Genomic DNA, 20184 nt, shown 5'->3' with positions numbered 1-20184 from the left:
TGACTGTGAGGCTTCCCTAGCCATGTGGAACAGTGAGTCTGCGAAATCTCTTTTTCTTTATAATTTACCCAGTTTTGGGTATTTTTTCATAGCCATATGAAAATGGACTGATACACTATGTAATATGGTCTCACCCTCAAAAAACATTGATGTATAAGAATATGTGATCCTATGGAGTGGTTTCCCCAGGAAAGCAGGGAAACCAACAGTTTGTGAACAGTTGTTTGTGCCAGACTCTGTGGGAGCCCCTGTTTCCCCTCATGGAGGCCTAATAATAACCAGTTGAGGTGGGTGTTACTGTCCCGTTTTCACTTGGGAAAATGGGGGATCAGGGTCTAGGTGACTGACTCAACATCACACAGAGGCCAAGAGAAGGAGTTAGTCAGAGGCAAGGTGAACTGAGGTGTGGGTGCAGAGGCTGCAAACCCCATGGTCCCTGATGTTGGGGTTCGATCAGGCTGGTGGGAAAAATATTAGTTACGATAGCCACAACCCTTTTGGAAGGCCTGAGTGTTTTCATATGACCTCGGTAATAGACCAGGCTGAAGGCGGCCTGGTCCCATTACCTTTAGTTAAATAAATTAAAGTAGTAAACAATGGGATGTGGGGAAGTTCTCTAGTTAACTTGTTTACTCATGTGGTCTTAAGCCTTAAGCCTTTGATGTATACTTTTTACTTGGGAAGTCCACAATATCAATCACCCTCTAATGGTGTTGACTCGTTTTTGTTAACTAATTTTTTTTTGGTTTATTTTTATTTATATATATATATTTATTATACTTTAAGTTCTAGGGTACATGTGCACACCAACATGGCACTTGTTAACTAATCTTAATGAATAAATGCAAGCCTCCCGAGCTGATCGAGGCAAACCTCCCATACAGCGGCAAACCTCCCATACCACTTTATAATGCTGTGATCCAGGTTCTCCTTATGATATCTGGAATTTAAGGAATGCTGCCATTGTTCTTTTTTGAGATGTAGTCATCAGAAAAAGTCAGTACCGTGCATTGGTTGAGAATATAGTCTCTGGAACCAGACTGCCTCTTATCAGCTGTGTGATTTTGGGCAAGTTACTCAGCTTCTCTGTGCTCCAGATTCCTAAGGGATAATAATAGTGCCCATTTCATACACTTGTTGTGAAGATTAAATGGGTTGATAATGTGTCAAGTGTTTAAACTAGTGCTGGCATATACTTTGCTCTATCTAAGGGTTAATATTATCCATACTTTCTATTGTGGCTACCATGTTACGGCTTGGGATAGGATGCTCAATGCTCTACACTTGGTTATGAACACAACTTTCACAGGCATCTCCTCTTCAAAGCATATTTTATATCTTTATTCCTCAGGCTGTAGATCAGAGGGTTCAGCATGGGGATGATTACAGTATAGAAGACAGACATGACCTTGTTGTGTTCCATGGAATTGTGAGAGCTTGGCTACATGAAGGTGATGGTGCTATAGAAGAAGCAGATGATGGTGAGGTGGGAGGCACAGGTGGAGAGAGCTTTGCTCTGGGCCTGCAGGGAGCGCATTCTGCAAATGGGCACCAGGATGTAGGCATAGGAGACTAGGATAATGGTGATGGTAAAGAGGATGAGCGAGACACACGATGAGAAGATAATGGTCTCACCCTCAGTAGTATCTACGCAGGCAAGATGAAGCACAGGAGGGATGCCACAGAAATAGTAGTTAATGACATTGGGGTCACAGTAGGGCAGCTTAAAGAGGCACCCAGTCAGCAAAGCTGAATTGGCAACAGAAACAGTATAGGAGGTCACCACTAGCAGGACACACAGATGTTGGGACATAATAGTGTGATAGAGGAGAGGGTGGCAGATAGCGGTGAATTGGTCATAGGCCATGATGGCCAGGAGCAGACACTCAGCAGTACCATGGAGGGTCATGAGGGCCATCTGGACCACACAGCTTGCAAAGAAGATGGATTGGCTTGAGATGAGGAAGCTCTCCAGCAGCCTGGGGGTGTCCACCATGGAAAACGAGGAGTCTATGAAGGACAGGACACCCAGGAAGAAGTACATGGGGGTGTGGAGCTGTGGTTCTGCATGGATCAGAGTGATCATTCCCAGGTTGCCCATGACAGAATATATGAGCAGGAAGAGCACAAAGAAGATGCCTTTGAGCTCCTCCTGCTCTGTAAGTCCCAGCAGGCAGAACCAGGTGACTTGGGTGTGGTTCTCCACAATGGTGTGCATGTCACTGCAGAGAGACCAAATAAGACACGTGTGTACCCTAGAGTTCGGGTCAGTGCCCAAAGCTTTTTAAATATCCCCAGGATAAGCAGTGTTAGGGAAAGAGGGAGAGGAACTAGTAAGACTTGAACACCTGCTATGAGCCATGTATTAATTCATTTTTAAAGCAGCTGTTGAAACTTCATACATACCTTCTGTTTAAATATTATACCCATTTATATTTAATGAGATGATCAACTTATGTGAGGTCACAAAGCTAGTACATAAGGAAAGTGGAATTAGACCTCAGTCTGGCCAGGTGTGGTGGCTCACACCTATAATCCCAGCATTTTGGGAGGCCAAGGTGGGTGGATCATCTGAGATCAGGAGTTCAAGACCAGCCTGGCCAACATGGTGAAACCTCGTCTCTAGTAAAAATACAAAAAATTAGCCAGGCATGGTAGTGCACACCTGTAGTCCTAGCTACTCAGGAGGCTGAGGCAGGAGAATCACTTGAACCCAAGAGACACGGGGGTTGCAGTGAGCCCAGATTGTGCCACTGCATTCCAGCCTGGGTGACACAGCAAGACTCCATCAAAAACAAAAACAAAAACAAAAAACAAAAAACAACAAAACAAAAAACCTCAGCCTGTTCTAGTAATTGTATCCTTATTATGTAGTTAGAATCATTTTCTGTTCCCAAATTTCCTGTTCTACAGGGAACCAGCATCTGCAGTGGGTGTTGGAGGCCTGGTCTGTTGCCCCAGAGAGGGAATAATTGAAAGGATCAGTGTGGGTCATGTTTGGAAGCAGAGACTCCAATAGTGCTAGTCCCCTAGGCCTGGGACACAGGAAATCAGATGCCTTCAGTCATTAGAATGTGCAGTGCAGTGATTTCTCCCAGTGTTGTGTGTTGAATTGTATCTTCCAAAAAGAAGTGTTGAAATCATAACTCCTGGTACCTGTGACTGTGACCTTATTTGGAAGTAGGATCTTTGCAGATTTAATCAAGTTAATGTAAGGTCACACTTGATTAGGGTGAACCCTACTCTAACATGATTGATGTTATTATAAGAAAAGAAAACTGGCTGGGTGCGGTGACTCATGCTTGTAATCCCAGCACTTTGGAGGGCCGAGGCGGGCCGATCACTTTTCAGGAGTTTGAGACCAGTCTGGCCAACGTGGTGAAACCATGTCTCTACAAAAAATACAAAAATTAATCTGGCATGGTGGTGGGCACCTATAATCCCAGCTCCTCGGGAGGCTGAGGCAGGAGAATTGCTTGAACTTCCACTAATAACTCTACCCTGTGCCACCAAGGAAATCACAGATACTACTGGCACTGTTTATAGCCAAATAAATAATATAGAGACTATACAAGGATGCTTCACCATATGCAAATCAATCAATGTGATACATCATATCAACAGAATGAAGGACAAAAATCATAGGATCATTTCAATTGATGCTGAAAAAGCATTTGATACAATTCAACATCCTTTCATAATAAAAACTAAAGAAACTGGATCTAGAAGAAACATACCTCAACATAATAAAAGCACACAAGACAGACACATAGCTAGCATCATATTGAATATGGAAAAACCAAAAGCCTTTCCCCTAAGATCGGGGGACACCACAAGGATGTCCACTGTCACCACTGTTATTCAACATAGTACTGGAAGTCTTAGCTAGAGCAATCAGAGAAGAGAAATAAATAAAGGGCATCCAAATTGGAAAGGAAGAAGTCAAATTATCCCTGTATGCGGATGATATGATCTTATATTTGGAAAAACCTAAAGACTCTACCAAAAACCTATTATGATGGATAATCAAATTCAGTAGAGTTGCAGAATACAAATCAACATGTAAAAATCAGTAGCATTTCCATATTCCAACAGCAAACAATCTGATAAATCAAGAAAGTAATCCCATTTATAGTAGCTACAAATAAAATTAAATATCTAGGAATTAACTTAAAGAAGTGAAATATCTCTACAATGAAAACTGTAAAACATTGGAGAAAGAAACTGAAGAGGACATAAAAACATAGAAAGAGATTTCATGTTCATGCATTGGAATAACCAATATTGTTAAAGTGTCCATATTACCCAAAGCAATCTAAAGATTCAATGCAATCCCTATCAAAATACCAATGACATTTTTCACAGAAATAGAAAAAACAATTCTAAAATTTTTGTGGAACCACAGAAGACCCAGAATAGCCAAAGCTAACCTGAGCAAAAAGAACAAAACTGGAGGAATCACGTTACTCAACTTCAAATTATACTATAGAGTTATAGTAGTCAAAACAGCATAGTACCGGCATAAAAACTGACACATAGACCAAAGGAACAGAATAGAGAACCCAGAAATAAATCCATACATCTAGAGTGAACTCGTTTATAACAAAAGTGCCAAGAATATAAATTGGGGGAAAGAATAGTCTCTTCAATCAATGCTGCTGGGAAAACTGAATACTCACATGCAGAAGAATGAAACTAAGGGAGAAGTTTATAGTAAAAAATACTTGCATCAAAAAAGTAAAAAAATTTCAAATAAACAATCTAATGATACATCTCAAGGAACTAGAAAAGCAAGAAAAAAAATCCAAGCCTAAAATTAGCAGAAGGAAATAAATAATAAAGATTAGAGCAGAACTAAACAAAATAGAGACTGAAAAAAACAAAAGACAAACAAAAAACATCACCAACAAAAACTAAAACAAATGATCCATGAAACAAAAAGTTGGTACTTGGAGAAGACAAACAAAATTGATAAACTGCTAGCTAGATTAGCCAATAAAAGAAGAGGGAGGACCTACATAAACAAAATCAGAAGTGAAAAAGGAAACTTTACAGCTGATACCACAGAAATACAAAACCTCACCAGAGACTATTATGAGTAACTATACTCTAACCAAATGGGAAAGCCTGGAGAAACTGGATAAATCCCTGGCAACATTCAATCTATCAATATTGAATCAGGAAGAAATATAAAACCTGAACCCTAATAACAAGTAACGATATTGAAACAATAATGAAGAAATTTCCTGGCCAGGTGTGATGGTTCACACCTGTACTCCCAGCATTTTGGAAGGCTGAGACAGGAGGATCACTTGAGACTGGAGTTTGAGACCAACCTAGGAAACATAGTGAAACTTTGTCCCCACAAAAAAAAAAAAAAAAAAAAATTAGCCAAGCATGGTGATGTGCACCTGTAGTCCCTGCTACTTGGGAGGCTGAAGTGGGAAGATTGCTTGAGCTCAGGAGCTTGAGGTTACAGTTAGCCATGATGGTACCACTGCACTCCAGCCTGGGTGACAGAGGGAGACCCTGTCTCAAAAAACAAACAAACAGACACACAGAAGTTTCTCAACAAAGAAAAGCTGAGGCTGAATGAAAGATAATATGCCATTTACAAGTAGGATTTATACCAGGGAAGCAATGATGCGGTTTAACCTATGCAAATCAATAAATGTGATATATCACATGAACAGAATGAAGGACAAAAACCATATGATCATCTAAATAGACATAGAAAAAGCATAACATTTAAAAATTTTTTATTATAAAAATATTTTTAAAAATAGAGATGGAGGTCTTTCTATGTTGCTGGGCTTGAACTCCTGGCCTCAAGCAATCCTCCTGCCTCAGCCTCTCAAAAGCCTGGGATTAGAGGCATGAGCCACCGTGCCTGGCCAGAACAAATATTTGATAAAATTCAATGTACTTTCCAGACAAAAACTTTCAACAAACTAGGCATAGGGGAAAACAGTAAAGGCTATATATGACAAACCCTCAGCTAACATCATACAGAGTGGGGAAAAGTTGAAGGCCATTCCTCTAAGAACTGGAATAAGAAAGGATGCTCACATTCACCACTCTATTGAACATAGTACTAGAAGTCCTATTCAGAGCAATCAGGTAAAGACAAACAAACAAACAAATCCAAATTGGAAAGGAGGAAGTCAAAGTGTCCCTCTTTGCAGATTACATTTCTTATATTTAGAAAAAGCAAAAGACTCCACCACAAAACTCCTAGAAGTGATAAGCACATTTAGTAAAATTGCAGGATACAAAGTCAACATATAAAAATCAGTAGTGTTTCTATACTCCAACAATGAAATAGCTGAAAAGGAAATCAAGAAGGCAATCCCACTTATAATAGTACAAAAGATGAAATAAGCCAGATGTGGTGGCTCATGACTGTAATCCCAGTACTTTGGGAGGTTGAGGCAGGAGGATTGCTTGAAGTTGGGAGTTCAAGACCGGCCTTGGCAATAGCAAGAGCCCATCTTTACAAAAAATAAAAAAATTAGCCGGGTGTGGTGGTGTGCACCCATAGTCTCAGCTACTTGGGAGGCTGAGGTGGGAGGATTGCTTGAGCCCAGCAGTTTGAGATTGCAGTGAACTATGATTGTGCCACTGCACTGCAGCCAAAATACCTAGGAATCAGTTTAATCAAGGAGGTAAAGGATCCCTACAAGAAAAACTACAAAACACTGAGGAAAGAAATTGAAGAGGACACAAACAAATGGAAAGTCATCCATGCTCATGGACTGGAAGAATTAATGTACTTAAAATGAATATATTAACCAAAGCAATACACACATTTAATGCAATCTCTGTAGAAATACCAATGTCATTTTTCACAGAAATAGAAAATACAATCCTAAAATTGATACAGAACCAAAAGGGAACCAAAATAGCCAAAGCAATTCTCAGCACAAAGTACAAAGTTAGAGGCATCACACTACTTGACTTCAAATTATATGTAACAGACTTTTTATCCTTCACCCCCTCCCACCCATTGCCCTGAATCCCCAAAGCCCATTGTATCATTCTTATGCCTTTGAGTCCTCATAGCTCCCACTTACGAGTGAGAACCCAGGAGTTTGATCATGTGATGTTTGGTTTTTCACTCCTAAGTTACTTCACTTAGAATAATGGTCTATAATTTCATCCAGGTTGCTGCAAATGCTACTGTTTCATTCCTTTTTATGGCTATGTAGTATTCCATGGGGTGTGTGTGTGTGTGTGTGTGTGTGTGTGTGTGTGTGTATGTACTACATTTTCTTATCCACTCATTGATTGATGGGCATTTGGGCTGGTTCCATATTTTTGCAACTGCGAACTGTGCTACTATAAACATGAGTGTGCAAGTATCTTTTTCGTGTAATGACTTCTTTTTCTCTGGGTAAATACCCAGGAGTGAGATTGCTGGATCAAATGGTAGATCTACTTTTAGTTCTTTAAGTAATCCCCACACTGTTTTCCATAGTGGTTGTACTAGTTTCCCACCAACAGTGTAAAAGTGCTCCCTTTTCACCACATCCACGCCAACATCTATTTTTTTACATTTTTTGATTATGGTCATTCTTGCAGGAGTAAGGTGGTATCACATTGTGGTTTTGATTTGCATTTCCCTGATGATTAGTGATCAACATCACTATTCATCATGGAAATGCAAATCAAAACCACCATGAGATATCATTTTACCCCATTTAGAATGGCTATGATTATTATTATTGTTTTTGAGACAGAGTCTTACTCTGTTGCCCAGGCTGGAGTGCAGCTCCCCCTTGTAAGTGAGAACACGCAGTATTAAGTTTTCTGTTCCTGTGTTTGTTTGCTTAGGATTATGGCCTCCAGCTGTAACCATGTTGCTGCAAAGGACATGATTTTGTTCCTTTTTATGGCTGTGTAGTATTCCTTGGTGTATATATAACTGCGTTTTGTTTATCCAGTCCACCACTGATGGGCATAGGCTGGTTCTCTATCTTTGCTACAGTGAATATTGGTACAGAGAGCCTACGAGTGTATGAAGGACACAGTTCTTATGGCAGAATAGGTGGTGGAGATCTCTAGGCAGGGAGCAAAGGTCAAAGGGCATACCCTCGTAAACTCCATGCCAGTGAAACTTCTCTCCAGTGTTCTCATGCTCCCACAAATTTGCCTGTTGGGATCCTCATCATCTAGGTTTTCAAATAACCAAGGGTAAGGTCCTGTAGAGCGTAATGGTAAGCATCTGCTCTGATTGCTTGGGTGTCTGTTCTGATTATTTGGTGCCCATGGTATACTGGTTGTCAAATGGCTGGAAGTAAAGAAGGAATGAGGCAGAGCCTCTTTTACAGCATTCTGGGGTAGCTAGAAACAGGTGGCCTCTAATCAAAGCCCGTAACGTGGTTTCGTACTATCAGCATCTTATTGACAACTTCGGGCCTTTTGAAATGTAAACAATTTGAGCAGATTTTAGCTGCAGAGAGCACCAGAGGGGATGCTTCTTTATTCATGATGTTTCCCTCCGTATGGAAGGATATCGGTTGTATAATATTCTTACCCGCTTCTCTTGGAGGGTGAGTGCGTCTTGTGACCAGTGAGTTTCATAGAAGAGATCGGGTTTGTATAGTTCTGCTCTGCCTTCTTCTTTGCTCCTCGGAAGCATAGGCTCTGCTGTGTTCTGCTTCTCTGTAATGTAGATCTTAAAACTGGTCATTCAGTGTGTGTAATTCTGGGGTTCAGTTTTAAGACAGCTCACCCTACAGGTATGAATCATGTTTTGCATTAAAAAGTTTCATCAGTGATGCAGGTAATATTTTGCCCCCTATCTGCCTTGCTTCTACATCTTATCTCTTAATTCGTTCAGAATTTGCATAGGAAAGAGACATGCTGTTTATTGTGGTCCTTAAAGACCTCAGCAGAGAGAAAACAAGAAGGAAGCTGGCAGGGACAATTTGCCTAGCTTGTCTCTTCAGTGGGCCCATGAGCTGGGCTCACACATCTCTAGCAAGCTGATGTCGTTAAGGAATGAGTTGGCTGTAACACTGGGGTGTGATGTGTGATAAAGCCGTGGAGAACTCTGGATTCACAGGAATAATTCCTGATTGAAAGAGCAGGAGAATAGCTTCCTTCAGTTCTCCTGCTGAGACTCTGAGGAGGGGCTGCCATGACAATGAGGATGCAATTGGGCTGAATGTTGAAGTGTTCTGACGTGACAGGAGACAGGAGGCTCATCAAGGTCAGAAGAGGGGAGGTTTGTGAAAGTGGAGCCCATCTGAAGTTGAGAGAATCTCTGAGAATTTCTGAAGATCTCCTGTCCCCATGGATCTATTACAGAACCATGGATGGGTTCCAGTTCTCTCTCTGATAGCTCTTTTCTTGAGGACACTAGGGAACTCACTGGTTTGGTTTATAACTTGTATTCCTTGATATTTGTCTGTAAAACACAGTGCTTAGTAGTTTGTAGTCTCAGCTGTTTTCATAAATCATTTTCCTTTTGATAAGAAGAGCTTTAGGGAATGGGAGAAGAAACTGATGTTTTTGGACCACCAGAGTATTCTGGGCACTATTTATTCCTTCCTTTTTTAAAATAACTATTTAAAAATAGTTAACCAGTCCTGGTCACTATTCACCATGAGAAAATACTGTCTTGCCTCTGGAGGACTGGCTTTGAAGGCAGAGTCTCGTAAGTGGGGAGCAGTTGAAAGGTTTTAAGCAGGATGGTGACGTGGTCAGACTCAGATGTAAAAATGAATTAGAGAGAGGCCAGGGAGATACATTAGGCGACGATCATACTGGCCTTAGCTAGGGTAGTGTTATTTTATTTATTCACGAACAGTTAAGTCCTATTACTAGTACTGGAGACACAATGGTCATTAAGGTAGACAAGATCTTTGCCCTCGGAGAGATTAAGAATAGCAAGATTAAGGAAGTCTTTAGAAGATGGGTTTATTAGTACTTGCTCGTTGGTTGGACGTGTGGCCCCAAAGAGGATCAGAGCTGATTTCCTGATTCCTAATTTAGGTAAATGGGTGAATAGTGGCGTCATTTCCTCTAACAGGTAACAGGTTTGGGGAAGGATGCGTTGAGTCTGGGAGAGTATAACAAGTTCAGGAGACTGGTGGGTGCAGTGTTCTGAAGCTTAGGAGGGAGTTTCCTACAGGAGATGGAGATGTGAGGGCATGTATTCCGTCATTCAAAATATGTTTATTTTGCATCTACTGGGTGCTGGGCACTGTGTAGGAGGTGAGGATACAATCACAAGAAAAAAACATGGTGCCCACTTTTGCGGAGTTTAGACTTTAGGTGGGGAGACAAACGTGAGTGAAACAATCACATACGTTATTGAAAAACTGCAACTGAGACAGTACCTCTGAAGTAGAGGTGCCCAATGTTATGAGCCTAAAACGGGGGGATTTGGTTCCGGGAGGTCAAGAAGGGTTTCCCTAAGAAGATATTTCCAGAGGAAGGAAGAGTGGGAACAGCGTACACAAAGACCCTGAGGTCTCAGGGTTGCTGGTGAGGAAGAGGAGCTGAATAAAGACCAGCGTAGGTACAGGGCAAAGAGAGAGGCGGTGTGGTGTGGCTGAGCCTCGCAAGCAGGAGGCAGTATTTTGTAACATTTATTGAGGGCTTACTGTGTGTCAGGCATTGTTTCCAAATACCTTTAACTTCATTTAATTCTTTTTTTTTTGAGACAGAGTCTTGCTCTGTTGCCCAGGCTGGACTGCAGTGGTGCGATCTCAGCTCACTGTAGCCTCTGCCTCCCCGGTTCAAGCAATTCTCCTGCCTCACCCTCCTGAGTAGCTGAGACTACTGGCACATGCCACCACACCTGGCTAGTTTTTGTATTTTTGGTAGAGATGGGGTTTTGCCATGTTGGCCAGGCTGGTCTTGAACTCCTGGCCTCCAGTGATCGGCCCGCCTTGGACTCCCAAAGTGCTGGGATTACAGGCATGAGCCATCACACTTAGCCAAGAATCTTCTCAATTTTATTTGTCACTATATCCCCAGTGCCTGGAACACAGCATGGCACATAGTGAGCCTGAGCCACAGTGCCCAGCCCATTTAATCCTCTCAATCACCTTATGGGAGGTACTATCAATATCTCCATGTTGCATAGAGGAAATCAAGGCACAAGGAAGCCAAGTGACTTGCCCACAGACACAGCTAATAAGAGGCAGAGCTGGGGATTGAATTAAGGTGGTCAGGTTCTAGAGCCTAAACTGTTATCCAGTACCCTAGACCATGTTAAAGAATTTTTTTTTTTTTGGGCCGGCACAGTGGCTCATGCCTGTAATCCCAGCATTTTGGGAGGCCGAGGCGGGCGGATCACCTGAGGTCAGGAGTTCGAGACCAGCCTGGGCAACATGGCGAAACCCCATCTCTACTAAAAATAAAAAATTAGCCGGGCGTGATGGAGGGCGCTTGTAATCCTAGCTACTCTGGAGGCTGAGGCAGGATAATTGCTTGAACCTGGGAGGTAGAGGTTGCAGTGAGCTGAGATTGCGTCATTGCACTCCAGCCTGGGCAACAGAGTGGAACTCCGTCTCAAAAAAGTGTTTTTTTTTTTTTTTTTTAATGGGCTACCATTACATAATTTTCACCAGGAAGATGACATGGTCCTATTTACTTTTTGACAAGATCACTCTGAATGCAGATGTAAATAAATGATTGGAGGAGGGTCAATGGATGGGCAAGATTGTTGAGAGGATATTGAAGTCATCCAGGTAGGAGTTACAGCTTAAACTGGAGTGTGGGTGGTGGACATAGCTAGGGATAAATGAATCTGAGAGATGTTTGGATTTGGTGATGGACTGAAGATGTCAGTGTGAGGAGGACAGCAGAATCAGGTTGGAAGGTCTGAGGTCTCTGATATATACAATAGAACTGGCAGTTGAAGCTAAGGGCAATTAGGCTGTGCCAGGGAGAATGTGAGCTGTGGAATACAAGAGGCCCCAGAACATAATCCCAAGGAAATTAATTTCATATTTACTTCATGCTGCCTCTAGGTTCTAAGCTCTGATTTTTTTTTTTTTTTCCTATTTGCCTGGGAATTTTGAGGAAGTTTGGGCCTGACTGGTGAAGAAGGAGGATAAAGGAGTCTGAGCCCTTATTGGTGATAGGATCCCACCCCCAGCCCACTTACCTGTGGTTGAACAGAGACTTGGTATTGGAGACCTCTTGGCGGGAATGGTGGCTGTGGGATGTTTCCCTCCTTTTTTCATCTGTTGCTTCTGGCCAGCTTTCTCAGGAGCACTTCTCAGCCAGCTGTAAGTAACAAAGCTTTGAGAGTACTTTTTGCTGGGAAGATTCCTGTGTTAAGATTCAACTGGCTTTAATCCTGACTCTCAGAGTTGAGGAATGCGCACATGGGAAAGTGCCAGTGGGAATTTTTGATGCGGTCTCTCAGAGGCAGACCCAGAGCTGCAAGTTTCCTCTTCTCCAAGGAATGGCAGAAAGATCTTGCTAGGTGAGGGTGTCTGGGAACCCCGGAGGAGCAGGGATTCTCCACCAGATACAAGGCTAGATCTTCTTCACTTATAGTGTCCATCCCTTGTGGGCTTCTATTTTCAGTTTAATGAACCTCAAAAGGCTCTGTAGACCAAGTGGCACACAGGGACACATGTCAATATAATCTCTAGGTCTCACAGAAAGTGATTGAAAATGCTGGTGATGTCAATCATCAATACTTGTGTGTATTTGAACACATAGGTGTGGAGCTCTCAAATGTTATTTCCTTTGATCATCTGAATGTCCCTGGGAAATGTGCTTGGTAGTATTTTTTTGGAGATATCTGTGTGTATACACACACACACATACATACACACACACACACATATGATTATACCATAATTGCTTCATTCACTTAACAATATTGAAAACGCATCTCTCGATCTCAAAAAATATTATTTCCCATCCTCTCCAAATAGCTCTATTTTCTTTGTAAAAGTAACACATGCTAGTTGTAAAAAAAAAAATTTAAAGAAGACGGAAGAGAACCAAAAAGGAAGTAAAATGTCACCTGAAATCCCACCACCACAGATAATGGGAGTTGATTATTTTTACTTTAGATATAAATCTCTCAGTATGTTCATGACTGTAATTTTCCATATACAGATTCATACTATGCAAGCTATTCTGCCCTTTACCTTCTCACTCAGCAAGATGTCATGGATATTTTCCCATATCAATAAATAGTAGCCGACATCATCATGTTTAACGGATGCATACTATTTTGTTGTTATATGTGTATCATTATTTACTCAACTGGTCAACGTTGGTTGCCAATAAGATGTTTCCAACTTTTCACTGTTATGGATAACTCTCTGATAGACACCTCCTGAGATGAGGTGTGGGGCCTGGAGTGCAAAGTGCAGTGAGAACATGATGTGGACAGACTGCTTTTCCTAGGTAGGTAGGGAGAGACTGTTCTCTCCTTGGAAGCCTGTCACTTTGGGTTTTCACAACCCTAGGGAAAATCACCAGGCAAAGCAAAGGGCTTTGTTAGGCAAATAACTTGTTTGTCTAAAAGAAATTCAGTCCCTACCCTACTGATGTGGGAGGAAGTCTCAACAGAAGAGGGACTGGATCGCCCATGTTTCCTGCGGGTAAGAGGTATTCACCTGGAAAAGTCCCGCAGAATCTCACCTGGAGAGGTAAAGCAGTGCTGTGTCCTCTGACCTTCTCCACTGCATTCCAACCTGTACAAGTTGTCTGGTTCCTAAAAAAATGGCCCCCTTCATTGTGTCAATTTTCTTATCTTGAACATGCAACAACCTTTCAGCCTTTTTGTGGTAGAGTTTATGATGATGCCTAAGAGTCAGTGTTCCCGCCTGCAGCTCTTGGATAAGAAGGGTTATACATTGTCTTTCTTCATTTAAATTAAGCTTGACCACATGATTGGGTTTGGCTCAGGAAATAGAAACGGAAGTAATTTGTGCCACTTCTGAGTATTGAAGCCTTAGGAACCAACCTCTTGTTCACTACTTCTCTTCTTTCCCATCTGCGTTGACACCAGCGAAGTCCAAGGCATAGGGGCTTCCCTTGCATACTTTTGAGTCTTGGAGTGAAAAGCAGAAGGTTCGTCACTGACTTATGGATGGACATGAACATGAGAAAGAAATAAACTTTTTTGCTACTGCAAGGCAATGAGATGTGGGTGTTGTTTGTTAATACAGCAGCCTCCGTTGCCTGAAGTATTCTTCAAGGACAAACTTCTTTTTTTAGTTATGACCCCACCTCTATCTTGATTATCAGATTGTCTATGCCTCTCAGATAGAGTCCTTCCTGTCTCCCCTGTGGAGCAGCTTCCTTGCACTTACTGAGCCTGCATCTAGCTAATTGACCTAAGGCAGTCATTTTGTTTTTAAATATGAAAAGGTTCTAGTTGTTAGTGGCAGGTCCTATACGAATCCATTCCTGCAGATCCAACTGATAGTTGTTAGGTTGCCATGAAAGTCTTGGATCACAATCTTCCCAGCTTACAAGTTCTTCCAAACAAACTTAATTGTTAGTAAGCAAGCATATGCAGTCAACACACCTGTCTGTAATTGGGGGGTAGTTATTTTCTTTGCCCTTGGGTATGCTGGCCAGAAAATCTTTCATGAAAAGCTCACTTGGAAGTGAAATGTTGATGTTTTACCATCAACATTTTACTGGCAGGATCCTCTAGGAAATAGGAAGATGCAGAACCAAAGGGCAGTGCATTCTTATTACTTTGTGGTAGATAAGAAGGACAATAGTCTGCTATGAGCTTTGAGAGCTTGCCTGTGTATGGCATTGTGATCATTCTATTCTGAGTAGTGTGGGTCCATGACCTTAGATGACAGGCTCTTGAAGGAAAAAGGAAAACCCATGTAAAAGCTTTATCAGCAGCCAAATGGATGTCCTTTATTGTCTTTGCATTTTTTTTGAGACAGAGTCTCTCTCTGTCACCCAGGCTGAAGTGCAGTGGTGTGATCTCCTCACGTGATCCACCTCCTGGGTTCAAGTGATTTTCCTGTCTCAGCCTCCTGAGTAGCTGGGACTACAGGTGCACGCCACCACACCTGGCTAATTTTTGGATTTTTAGTAGAGACGGAGTTTCACCATATTGGTTAGGCTGGTCTCGAACTCCTGACCTCAGGTGATCCACCTGCCTCGGTCTCCCAAAGTGCTGGGATTACAGATATGAGCCTCTGCGCATGGCCTCTTTGCATCCTTTTTGATAAGGGATATATTTGTATTGGTGGGGCGAAGTCAAATAATCCAGTGAGCTGGACTCAGAGTAACTCTTGAGGAACATCGAGCTCAAAATGTCTGGGAGTGGGAAAAGAGGCCCAGAGAGGGGAAGGTGCTTGCTAAACGTTATATACAGCCAGTGAAATCTGGGGCTGGAGACCTGGTCTTGATTCAATTAAAAAAAAATCCTAAAATTTCTTGATATTACCATAGTACTTTATTACTGTTCTCAGTTCTACAGATGTTTTGGATCCTTTTTGGGGGATACTGACCGTCTTAGTCCATTTTTGCATTGCTATAACAGAATATCAACCTTGGGACATTTATAAAGGAAAGAAATTTACTTTTCACGTTTCTGGAGGTTGGGAAGTCCAAGGTCCAGACGACCACATCAAGTGAGGACCTTCTTCCTGAGTCATGTCATGTGGTGAGAAAGAGCGGGAGGGAGAGCGAGAGATCAAACTCATGGCCTCTAACCCTTTTATAATTGGCATTAATTCATTCATGAGGGTGGAACATAAACACCTTCCATTAGTCCCCTCCTCCCAACATTGTTGCATTGTGGATTCAATTTCCAGCACATGCTTTTTTGGGGACATATTCAGACCATAGCCCTGATTATTCCTGAACCATTCGGGGCATGGATGGGTTCTCTATCTGTGACAGTGAACTCTTCTCCAGCTGAAATGATTTCCCTGTTGCTCACTCTGTGGGACAGAGTGGTAGAAATATTCAGGATTATAACCAGGCAGAGTGTCACTGGTGAGAGGAAGAGAAGTTTATTTCCATAGGAACAGTATAGTGGGTTTTAGAAATAAGATGAACTTGAGAATTGAGGTCATCTATATTCACAGACCTTAACTATTGGGACTGAGAACTGAGACTGTGGCAATATGACTTAACTAATTTTACAGGAAATTAAGGCCTAGGAAGATATGGCTGTAAACCAATAAATAACTTCACTGTTTGCTTTTATCTGAACAATTTATCCAACCAGTTTACTCCTCTGGGCCAACAGCTCTCCTATCAGGACAATAGATTACTCATCTGGACAAACAATTTGCTCAACAAACAATGGTTTTTTACTAATGTTTGCTTCCAGGTGCTTCCCTTCCTGTGTCTGTCAATTCTAAACTATAATGTCACAAACTTTGTCCAATCCTGTTTCCTACTTGAAAGAGTGACCTTATGTCACTTGAGTCAAGACCCCCAAGTCCTATAAATATAGGGCTTCTGCCTTTTGAGAGACTACTGGGATTTCAACCAGGTGATGTTTTTTCTTTCTACAGTAGGTCTAATCAATGTAGCTTTTGCTGGTCAATAGGTTTTCTGGTGGTGTTTTGAAGAGCTACCAGCTGTCAATCTACTCTTTCCCCAGGGTTACTTGAGGGCGTTTTGCATCCTGGTTTTTTTTTTTTCTTTTCCTGAGGGCATTTTGTTTCATATTTGGGCCATCTTTATTTCTCTAATGGTGATGATTAGAGTTGCCTCTATGAATGGAGTTTAGCTCATGAGTATGTAGGTTCACTGATACCTCCCAAGAGGGTTCATATAGTATGTCAATGTCAGTCTGAAAGGCATCCTACACAGATCAGTTTTTCTAACTTCCTCATTTTGCACAAGGAAAAATTGAGGTTCTGGGACAATAAATCCCTTTCTGATTTTTGGGACAATGTTCAAGTTGGACACGTCAAGCAACATCATTTCTTCTGCTAGCCCCTAATTTTTTTTTTTTTTTTTTTTTTGAGACAGGGTCTTGCCCTGTTACCCAGGCTGGAGTGCAGTGGTCTAAACTTGGCTCACTGCAGACTCCATCTCCCCAGGCTCAAGTGATCCTCCCACCTCTTCTTTTTTTTTCTTTTTTTTTTGAGACGGGGTCTCATACTGTTACCCTGGGTGGAGTGCAATGGCACGATCTCTGCTCACTGCAACCTGCACCTCCTGGGTTCAAGCGATTCTCCCACCTCAGTCTCCCAAGTAGCTGGAACTACAGGGACCTGACACCACACCCAGCTAATTTTTGTATTGTTTGGTAGAGGCTGGGTTTTACCATGTTGGCCAGGCTGGTCTGGAACTCCTCACCTCAAGTGATCTGCCTGCCTTGGCCTCCCAAAGTGCTGCTATTACAGGCATGAACCACTGTGCCCGGCACGATTCTACCATTTCTACCTCCAGGACAGCTGGGACCACAAGTGTGCGCCAGTGTGTCTGGCTACATTTTTTTCTTTTGTATTGTTTTGTAGAGAGAGGGTTTTGCTATGTTGCCCAGGCTGGTCTGGAATTCTTCGCCTCAAGCTATTCGTTAGCCTCTGCCTCCAAAGTACTGAAATTACAGACAGGAGCCACAGCTCCTAGCCCTAGTTCCGAATTTTTAATTCAATCAATAAATCACCATTTGCCCACTCTTGAAACCTTGTTTAAAGAAATGGCCTCATTATTTGTTGTGACTCACAAAGAAAACGACTTGCTGGCATTAAGGACTCAGGAAGGAGCTGAAAAGGAGGTAACTGGTTTAGGGAATTGAGGCTTTTCGGTGGCCAGGGTACTAGGCCCAAGGCAGTAGCACTGGGGGCCCTCCTTTCATTTTCTAATTCTTTTTGTTTCTTCTAGCCCATTTCTTTTTCTCCTGTTCCAAGTGGCTCTTCAGGTGCTGTGGAGAAAGTGAAAGCTGCTGGTGGGAGTCAGGACTCTCTGGGATTCATAGAAAGCTGGGCCCCGGTGGAAAATATGGGAGCAGCACTTTGGTTTTTTTTTTGAAGACAATAGAAATGTTGACCTTTTATAGAATTTTCTGTGAAACTTCAAGAGGTTTTAGGCACTATAGTAAAGCATGGACTTTGAAATCAGCCAGACCTGGCTACCAGTTATGAACTGTATATCACAGTCCAGTTAATTTCTTGGACTCTCAGTTTCCTTATATGTGAAATAGATATAACCTACTCATAGAATTATTGTGAGAGTTAAATGAAATGGTATGTATGATGTGCTTCACCGAATTCCTGGCATATAACACATGCTTATTAAATATTAGCTATTCATTATCGTTATTGAGAAAGCAGATTTTTCAGGAAGGAATAGTGTTTGATTGAGGCCCTGACCTTACAGAATAAAAACAACTGCTATCCTTTTTATAATCTGTTGCCTGGAAGCCTAAAATTCAAAAAAGAAGAAGTGAAACATACATATATATATATATATATGCTATACACACACACACACACACATTTTTTAACCCTCTGTTTAAGCACAGTACTGAGCACAGTGCTCGTCTCAGGGGCAGATACAATGAAGGATGAGGTTTGATTCCTGCCACAGGGAGTCTGCAGTTTAGCTGGAGAGGTGAGATACACAGCCAGATAACAGCGGTGAGCAGAGTCTTGTAGGGTTGTAACTCTGCAGGAATAATTCAGCACTGTCCCAGTGACAAATGGGCTTCTGTCTGTGTGTTGTTCTTGGGAGTGGAGAACTCATAAAAAAACAGGGACAGGTGAAGGAGCAGGTATTGGAATAATAGTAGGTTTCATTTTAGCTTCAGAAGTGCTGCCTTTGGCCACTGCCTCTACTGATGCACAGGAGAGGTCAGTGTAGTCACCAGGATATGAGAGGAATCTTCAAAAGATGCTTAACTCCAAGTAAACTGCGCAAAAGCAGGAGCCTTGAGGGATCTGGAAATACCTCTTTATCCTCAGTCTGGCTCCTCGTGACCTCCAATGGCCTCAAGGGCAAGGAATCCAGTATTTGTGCTGCTCCTCAAAGCACTATCTCTTGTCCTGACTTCATGCCTAACCCTGAGTTCACTTGTGATACTGCTTTTCTTGTCTTGACTTGGATTTTTAAGTCTTACCCCTCCTCTCCTGATATTTGGCTCTTGGCTTATCCTTGGTTGAGAGTCACCACTCTGCTCTCTGAAATCTGATCAATTGTCCTGGTGCTTCCCTGCTGCAGGACTAGAGTTTATCCCATCATCTTCAGACTATGAGAACTTGATTGAGCATATATGGCGTACATGGTGTCATAGAAAAGGGAGATGATGGTAAGACAAAAGGCATAGGTGGAGAGAGCTTTGCTTTTGGCTTTCCAGGAATGCATACTTCACAAGATGACCAGGGTGTCAGTGATGGTAAAGAAGGTAAGCAGAAAAAAGCGGGAGAATGACCTCAGCCTTGGTAATTTCAGCATGGGCCAGCAGGAGCATGGGGAAGAGGAAGGAGGTCACAGGAGCAGTGGTTCATGACGCTGGGGCCATAGAAGGGTAAAATGAAGGTGTCTTTCTGTGTGACCACATCACTGATGCCAGTAGCCAATGGCCTTTTAATGGCCTAGGATGAATAATGCTAGGGGAAGTGAGGAAACTGATAGCGAGTGAGCATCAGCTATGAACCATGCTATATGCTAGGCTTTTTACAATACAAGTGTTTAATCTTCATATAACTTTCTTATTTACAAATGTTGCCAGGTTTAGACATCAGTCTAAAACCAGATTTAGATGTCAGTACTGTCTGATCACATAACCCATGTAATTTCTGTTTCTGTATCTATATTTTTCTGTCCCATAATTTCTGATTTCATGGTGAAAGAGAAATAAGGAATGTTGCATGCATGACCGAGTAGCCCGGGTATCTAGGAGACCCTGTTATCCTTGTTGTCACGAGGTTTGCGGCTTCACTGAACATTGTCTACTTGATAGAAATAATACGGGAGATAAAATAATATAATGACTCAGGTTAGAGAAATTATTCAGTGTAAGCATGACTATTAAGAGCTAATATGTGCTGGGCACTAATTAAAGACCTGAGATTGTTCTCAGCACTTAATAGATGTTAAATCTCATTTAATTCTCAGAAACTCCCTTATGAGATAATTAATATTAACATACTCATTTTCTTGGACAAAGGGATGAAGGTCATACAGCTTTATGTAACAGAGCTAGGATCCAGTCTTAGGTCTGGCTATCTCCAAATTCCATGTTCTGAACCTCAAGGATAT

The 20184-nt window shown here is 42.0% G+C and overlaps 1 pseudogene; it reads right to left on the bottom strand.

Annotated features, from left to right (window-relative positions):
* Nucleotides 1-1303: 1303 nt before the first annotated feature.
* On the bottom strand, nt 1304-2218 carry LOC105496504 (olfactory receptor 5AR1-like; annotated as a pseudogene).
* Between the last annotated feature and the right edge of the window lie 17966 nt (nt 2219-20184).

The sequence above is a fragment of the Macaca nemestrina genome, chromosome 12, assembly GCF_043159975.1.
Source record: "Macaca nemestrina isolate mMacNem1 chromosome 12, mMacNem.hap1, whole genome shotgun sequence".
NCBI lineage: Eukaryota > Metazoa > Chordata > Mammalia > Primates > Cercopithecidae > Macaca > Macaca nemestrina.
Note: the sequence above shows the minus strand (reverse complement) of the source record. Positions and strands in the feature narration are given on the sequence as shown.